Here is a 7500-nt window from a genome sequence, read left to right on the forward strand (position 1 = left end):
GTAATCACGCTGCCCAGGGGCCACACTCATATACACTACAGTACAGTAAACACACTGCCCAGGGGCCACACTCATATACACTACAGTACAGTAAACACACTGCCCAGGGGCCACACTCATATACACTACAGTACAGTAAACACGCTGCCCAGGGGCCACACTCATATACTGTACACTACAGTAATCACGCTGCCCAGGGGCCACACTCATATACACTACAGTACAGTAAACACGCTGCCCAGGGGCCACACTCATATACTGTACACTACAGTAATCACGCTGCCCAGGGGCCACACTCATATACACTACAGTACAGTAAACACGCTGCCCAGGGGCCACACTCATATACACTACACTACAGTACAGTAAACACACTGCCCAGGGGCCACACTCATATACACTACACTACAGTAAACACACTGCCCAGGGGCCACACTCATATACTGTACACTACAGTAAACACACTGCCCAGGGGCCACACTCATATACTGTACACTACACTAAAGTAAACACACTGCCCAGGGGCCACACTCATATACACTACACTAAACACACTGCCCAGGGGCCACACTCATATACACTACAGTACAGTAAACACGCTGCCCAGGGGCCACACTCATATACACTACAGTACAGTAAACACACTGCTCAGGGGCCACACTTATATACACTACGCTACAGTAAACACACTGCCCAGGGGCCACACTTATATACACTACACTACAGTAAACACGCTGCTCAGGGGCCACACTTATATACACTACACTACAGTAAACACGCTGCCCAGGGGCCACACTTATATACACTACACTACAGTAAACACGCTGCCCAGGGGCCACACTTATATACACTACACTACAGTAAACACACTGCTCAGGGGCCACACTTATATACACTACACTACAGTAAACACACTGCTCAGGGGCCACACTTATATACACTACACTACAGTAAACACACTGCCCAGGGGCCACACTTATATACACTACAGTAAACACACTGCCCAGGGGCCACACTTATATACACTACACTACAGTAAACACACTGCCCAGGGGCCACACTTATATACACTACACTACAGTAAACACGCTGCCCAGGGGCCACACTTACATACACTACACATTTCCCTGCATGTTCGTATTGTAAGAGACAAAGGCACAAATTAAACAAACATCGTTGAGTCACCAGTTTGTCTGTTGATACAAAAGGAACAATTAAAGGAGGTGACAATAATTATTCAGCTGATTCGGAGGAATGTCGTCGATTTTTACGCAATCCTGAGGCTAAGTGAATTATTCTTCCTGTTTACACAGAGGTGACTTTAGTAACTACGCCTGAAATGTTTGAGTCATGTTTCACTTCTATACTTTCTGTGTAAAGATCTTATCTTCACTACAATTAATACATCATGTGATGCTTTAATCGAGTTTCTGTTGCTACAAACTGACTAACTGATGACCTTCAAAGGTTCAGATGAACATCATGAGATATTTGTCCTCTTTTTTACAAAGTGGGTGGAGCTAACAATGTTAAATATCAATAAAGTTAAATGTCAATAAAGACCTCATTATTTTGGGGAAACATTCATTCATTCGTTCATTCATCTTCTACCGCTTATCCGAACTTCTCGGGTCATGGGGAGCCTGTGCCTACCACAGGCGTCATCGGGCATCGAGGCAGGATACACCCTGGACGGAGTGCCAACCCATCACAGGGCACACACACACACTCTCATTCACTCACACGCTACGGACAATTTTCCAGAGATGCCAATCAACCTACCATGCATGTCTTTGGACCGGGGGAGGAAACCGGAGTACCCGGAGGAAACCCCCGAGGCACGGGGAGAACATGCAAACTCCACACACACAAGGTGGAGGTGGGAATCGAACCCCCGACCCTGGAGGTGTGAGCCGAACGTGCCATTTTGGGGAAACAGTTTAAGTAAAAACTACTCCATAAATTATTCAGTAATAAACAAAGGCCGATGATCGTGTTGTTCTTCTGAAGCTTCGTGCGAAGCCGACTCGGTCGTTCTCAGGTGAAACCTGCAGATTGTTTTTTTTGTTGTTGTTGTTTTTTCAGATGTGTCCTTGTTCACAAGGCTGGAACACGACGTCTCCAAAAACACTAACACACCAGACCATGACCCAGAGAACTGTCCTCTATTAAACACCACACAGGAGATATCACACAAAACATCGCCTTTGTCCTGCACAAGACAAACACCATCAGAACTGCAAACAGAACAAACAGCACTTCATCACAACAGCCAGGCAGTGATTATCTCTCTAACAAGCCGAGTTTTATATCTGACATCTTACAGGAACAGACAGGATGTGTCCTGATCAAGGTTCTGTCTCAATGTGATTTCCAGAAGCACAACATCAATACATCTCTCTCTCTCTCTCTCTCTCTCTCTCTCTCTCTCTCTATCTCTCTGTATCTCTCCCTCTCTCTCTCCCTGTATCTCTCCATCTCTCTCTGTCTCTCTCTCTCTGTGTCTCCTGCTCTCTCTCTCCCCCCCTCTCTCTGTATCTCTCTTTCTCTCTCTGTCTGTATCTCTCCATCTCTCTCTCTGTCTCTCTCTCTCTCTCTCTCACACACACACACACACACGCACACACACACACACACGCACACACACACACACACACACACACAGTATAACAGGTTGAGCACGACGCTCTGACCCCCATCCACCTCTGATCTCTCACAGTTTCATTCACATGCAGGTGTTTTAAATGTTAATGAGTTATTACAGCTTTTCTTCACCTGCTTACAAAATCACTAAATACTTTTGTAAAGAAGAAAATGTTAAACAAAGTCCTGTAAATGCACCTTGTTAACGAGGCTAGTGTTTGGTGTTTATGTGATTAGTCCTAAATAATCCTCAAGCTATTCGTATTAAATCTAAATTATAATCTGACTTCATAAAGAAATGCCACGTGATTATAATAATAATAATAATGATAATAATAATAATAATAATAATAATAATAATAATGATAATAATAATAATGATAATTATAATAATTGTTCTCTTTTTTTAATAATTCTTGAATTTCATTAAATTAAGCAATCATTTCTGAGGTGAATAAAAAAAAATTCTTGTTATTCATCAATATTATCACCAAACCAGGAAATAATAAAATGACAACTCCAAAAAATAAATAAAATTTAACTGATAATCAAAAACTGCAAAATAAAGCGGGTATCAATCCGGATCTACATCAATAATTATATTATTATATTATATTATTAATAAATGAAATAAAAACACAATACTGATTTTAAAGTGATGTCATTAGCTCGTCTCGGAGAAAGTCTAAGAAAACAAACACGCTTTTCCTGTAGAGGAAAGCAGAAGAGTGAGAGAGGAGGACAAACGAGAGCTGGGCCGAATGTCAAAGATGAAGTCGCGTTCAGACGAAAGAAACAAATCTAATTACTAACAGCTTACAACGAACAAGTCCTATAAATGTAAATATAAGCAGATAAGTCCTAATTATATAATATCTCATTATAATTCTAACTAAATTATTACAACAGTAGCTGTGATATGTCCTCTTCAGCTTACTATCGATTCTTTTATTTCCATTGTGTGTCCCGACCCATGAGAACGTGTCCCGAACCACACACCTTATTAATCATACAGGCCACTTGAACATGTCACAGAACATCACTCTCATCATCTGTCAGGATCTAAGACAAAAAATGTGTGAGTGAGAAAGACAGAAGACACGTGGGGGGGGGGGGAGACAGAGAAAGAGAGAGAGAGAGAGAGAGAGAGAGAGAGAGAGAGAGAGAGAGAGAGAGAGAGAGAGAGAGATTCAGATATCATGTGAGAGGTAGACAGAGGTACTGTCACACCCAGATGAGAAATGTACACCGGTTTCATTCCATTCGCTCTCTCTCTGTGTGTGTGTGTGTGTGTGTGTGTGTGTGTGTGTGTGTGTGTGTGTGTGTGTGTGTGTGTGTGTGTGTGTGTGTGTGCCATGTCCATCAACTCTAATCGTGGCTCAAGCAACACGCACACACACGCGCGCGCGCGCGCACGCACGCACACACACACACACACACACACACACACACACACACACACACACACACAGACACATACACACTTCAAAGTACAAAGGGTAAGTTGAAATAGAGTTTAGTGCCCTTTCATTTGTGGAAAGTGAATTTTCAAGGTTCATCAGTCATAATAATAATAATAATAATAATAATAATAATAATAATAATAATAATAATAATAAGAAGAAGAAGAAGAAGAAGAAGAAGAAGAAGAAGAAGAAGACTAGTGTGTTTACCTGTGCAGGTAATCCTTCCCTGCTTTAAGTGTGTAAACTCCACGCCATCATCCCGGGTCCACACCGCACCCACAGATCCACAATAAATCCTGATGTGTAAACAGGTGAAGTGAAAAAAATCACTTAAAATAAGTTCACTTTCTTCACACAAAAACCATAATCCATAGGTGTTTGACCCAAAGTATGTCTGCTCTCTCTGACTCCACACACACACACACACACACACACGCACACACACTTCTGAGTCCTCCCGCTCTGCGTTAGCCCCGCCCACTCTCACTCTGATTGGATGAATTTGTTAGATCTCTGCTGTGAGCTGATATTGACATCCAGCAGTTTTCTCCGTTTCTAAACGCATTTAATGTTTGTGACACAACACGCTGACACTGACGACTCCTTCCATACATGACAAATAAAAATGTCTCCTTACATAATACCAAAAAAAAAAATGACATGTCCTTTTTTAAATCTATTTATGTGGAGCATCGGACATAGATGTCCCTGTTACTATAGCAACAATAAACAATCAATAATTAAAAACCTACATAAATTAAGTTTATTCATGGACAGTTTTTTTGAGACAAAATTCTTCAGCAAAAAAAAATAAGGATTTGCATTTGGGCCGTCGGCCAACGTTTTACACAAATTAGCACTGTTCCAGTGACTGAGATGTAGCTGGAGATACTCAGTGTCTATGAGGAAACTCTGCTAGCTGCTTCCTTATGCTTTGTTTTATGACTCTATGTTTAGCTCCAAAATGACAAGAATTTGATCAGATTAAAATGAACATTAAATAGTTCAGGGTTTGTGTTGATGATGAATGTGTGCAATCGGTGGAAAGCAGTGCAGGAGGTTATGAAGGTGGAAAACATTAATAAATCAGTTAGTCATTAACATGCTATGTAAAATACTCACTGATCCAGAGCTACAGCCAAAAATCTCAACCACGACTGCATATTAAAGCTCTTTGCTCTGAGATGTCTTAATGGAACGTAAGCGTTGATGATGGGGATGAAAATGACTCGAAGCTGGTTGATATGTAAAGTTCATGTCAAGCTGTAATTACAGTAATTATACGTTTCCAGCTCCGAACGCATTCTTTGTCAAACTCGTTATTAGCTGGTGACATTTTCAGAGCTCCACGTCCTGATGAAACGTCTCTGATTGTAGAAAATCATTTTAGAATTAAAACTCTTTACACGTCCATCACAAACTTTTCTCTTGTTAATCATATGATAGGTTCATGCTTTGTTTGGTGACGGTGCGTTTCCATAGAAACGAAAAATTTCTGAGCGTGAGAATGTAAACATTTATCTTATCTAAAAAAAATGTGACAAAACGATCCACAAAAAATTCTATTTATTATTATATATTACTTTAATAGTATATTATTATTATTATTATTATTATTATTATTATTATTATTATTATTATTATTATATATTACTTTAATAGTATATTATTATTATTATATATTACTTTAATAGTATATTATTATTATTATTATTATTATTATTATTATTATTATATATTACTATAATAGTATATTATTATATTGTCATTTTATAAAGCTACATTAAATTTATTATAAACCACGAATAGCTTGAATTAGACACTGCACGGCATGGATGAGTGTATTAAAACACACACACACACACACACACACACACACACACACACACACACACACACACACACACACACACACACAGGAAGTAAAAGGAAATCCTGAGGGTTAAAATAGTAACAGAACAACAGTCCCTAATCTGTAATCACTTGCAGAACTGGCTACAAAAAGGACACATATGTGTCCTATATGTGTCAGTCACAGTAAAGGAGGCGTGTCCTATATGTGTCAGTCACAGTAAAGGAGGCGTGTCCTATATGTGTCAGTCACAGTAAAGGAGGCGTGTCCTATATGTGTCAGTCACAGTAAAGGAGGCATGTCTTATATGTGTCAGTCACAGTAAAGGAAGCGTGTCCTATATGTGTCAGTCACAGTATAGGATGCGTCTCCTATATGTGTCAGTCACTCTAAAGGAGGCGTGTCCTATATGTGTCAGTCATTGTAAAGGAGGCGTGTCCTATATGTGTCAGTCACAGTAAAGGAGGCGTGTCCTATATGTGTCAGTCACTGTAAAGGAGGCATGTCCTATATGTGTCAGTCACAGTAAAAGAGGCGTGTCTTATATGTGTCAGTCACAGTAAAGAAAGCATGTCCTATATGTGTCAGTCACAGTAAAGGAGGCGTGTCCTATATGTGTCAGTCACAGTAAAGGAGGCGTGTCCTATATGTGTCAGTCACTGTAAAGGAGGCATGTCCTATATGTGTCAGTCACTCTAAAGGAGGCGTGTCCTATATGTGTCAGTCATTGTGAAGGAGGCATGTCCTATGTGTCAGTCACTCTAAAGGAGGCGTGTCCTATATGTGTCAGTCACAGTAAAGGAGGCGTGTCCTATATGTGTCAGTCACAGTAAAGGAGGCGTGTCCTATATGTGTCAGTCACTGTAAAGGAGGCATGTCCTATATGTGTCAGTCACTCTAAAGGAGGCTTGTCCTATATGTGTCAGTCACAGTAAAGGAGGCATGTCCTATATGGGTCAGTCACTCTAAAGGAGGCGTGTCCTATATGTGTCAGTCACAGTAAAGGAGGCGTGTCCTATATGTGTCAGTCACTGTAAAGGAGGCATGTCCTATATGTGTCAGTCACTCTAAAGGAGGCGTGTCCTATATGTGTCAGTCACTCTAAAGGAGGCGTGTCCTATATGTGTCAGTCACTGTAAAGGAGGCGTGTCCTATATGTGTCAGTCACAGTAAAGGAGGCGTGTCCTATATGTGTCAGTCACTGTAAAGGAGGCGTGTCCTATATGTGTCAGTCACTGTAAAGGAGGCATGTCCTATATGTGTCAGTCACTCTAAAGGAGGCTTGTCCTATATGTGTCAGTCACAGTAAAGGAGGCATGTCCTATATGTGTCAGTCACTCTAAAGGAGGCGTGTCCTATATGTGTCAGTCACAGTAAAGGAGGCGTGTCCTATATGTGTCAGTCACTGTAAAGGAGGCATGTCCTATATGTGTCAGTCACAGTAAAGGAGGCGTGTCCTATATGTGTCAGTCACTGTAAAGGAGGCATGTCCTATATGTGTCAGTCACTCTAAAGGAGGCGTGTCCTATATGTGTCAGT

General features: G+C 40.8%; 1 protein-coding gene across 2 annotated transcripts in view; it reads right to left on the minus strand.

Moving 5' to 3' along the window:
• Window positions 1-4542, minus strand: part of daam1a (dishevelled associated activator of morphogenesis 1a) — a 23482-nt gene extending 18940 nt beyond the window's left edge. The window contains exons 1-2 of one of the 2 annotated variants that reach the window (XM_047821421.1): window positions 4317-4542; window positions 3643-3705 (exon numbers count right to left, since the gene is read on the minus strand). The gene's annotated coding sequence lies outside the window, so the exon portion shown is untranslated. The remainder of the gene's footprint in view (window positions 1-3642; window positions 3706-4316) is intronic. The other variant, XM_047821420.1, reaches the window with a different exon arrangement.
• Between the last annotated feature and the right edge of the window lie 2958 nt (window positions 4543-7500).

The sequence above is a fragment of the Tachysurus fulvidraco genome, chromosome 12 (assembly GCF_022655615.1).
Source record: "Tachysurus fulvidraco isolate hzauxx_2018 chromosome 12, HZAU_PFXX_2.0, whole genome shotgun sequence".
Lineage (NCBI taxonomy): Eukaryota > Metazoa > Chordata > Actinopteri > Siluriformes > Bagridae > Tachysurus > Tachysurus fulvidraco.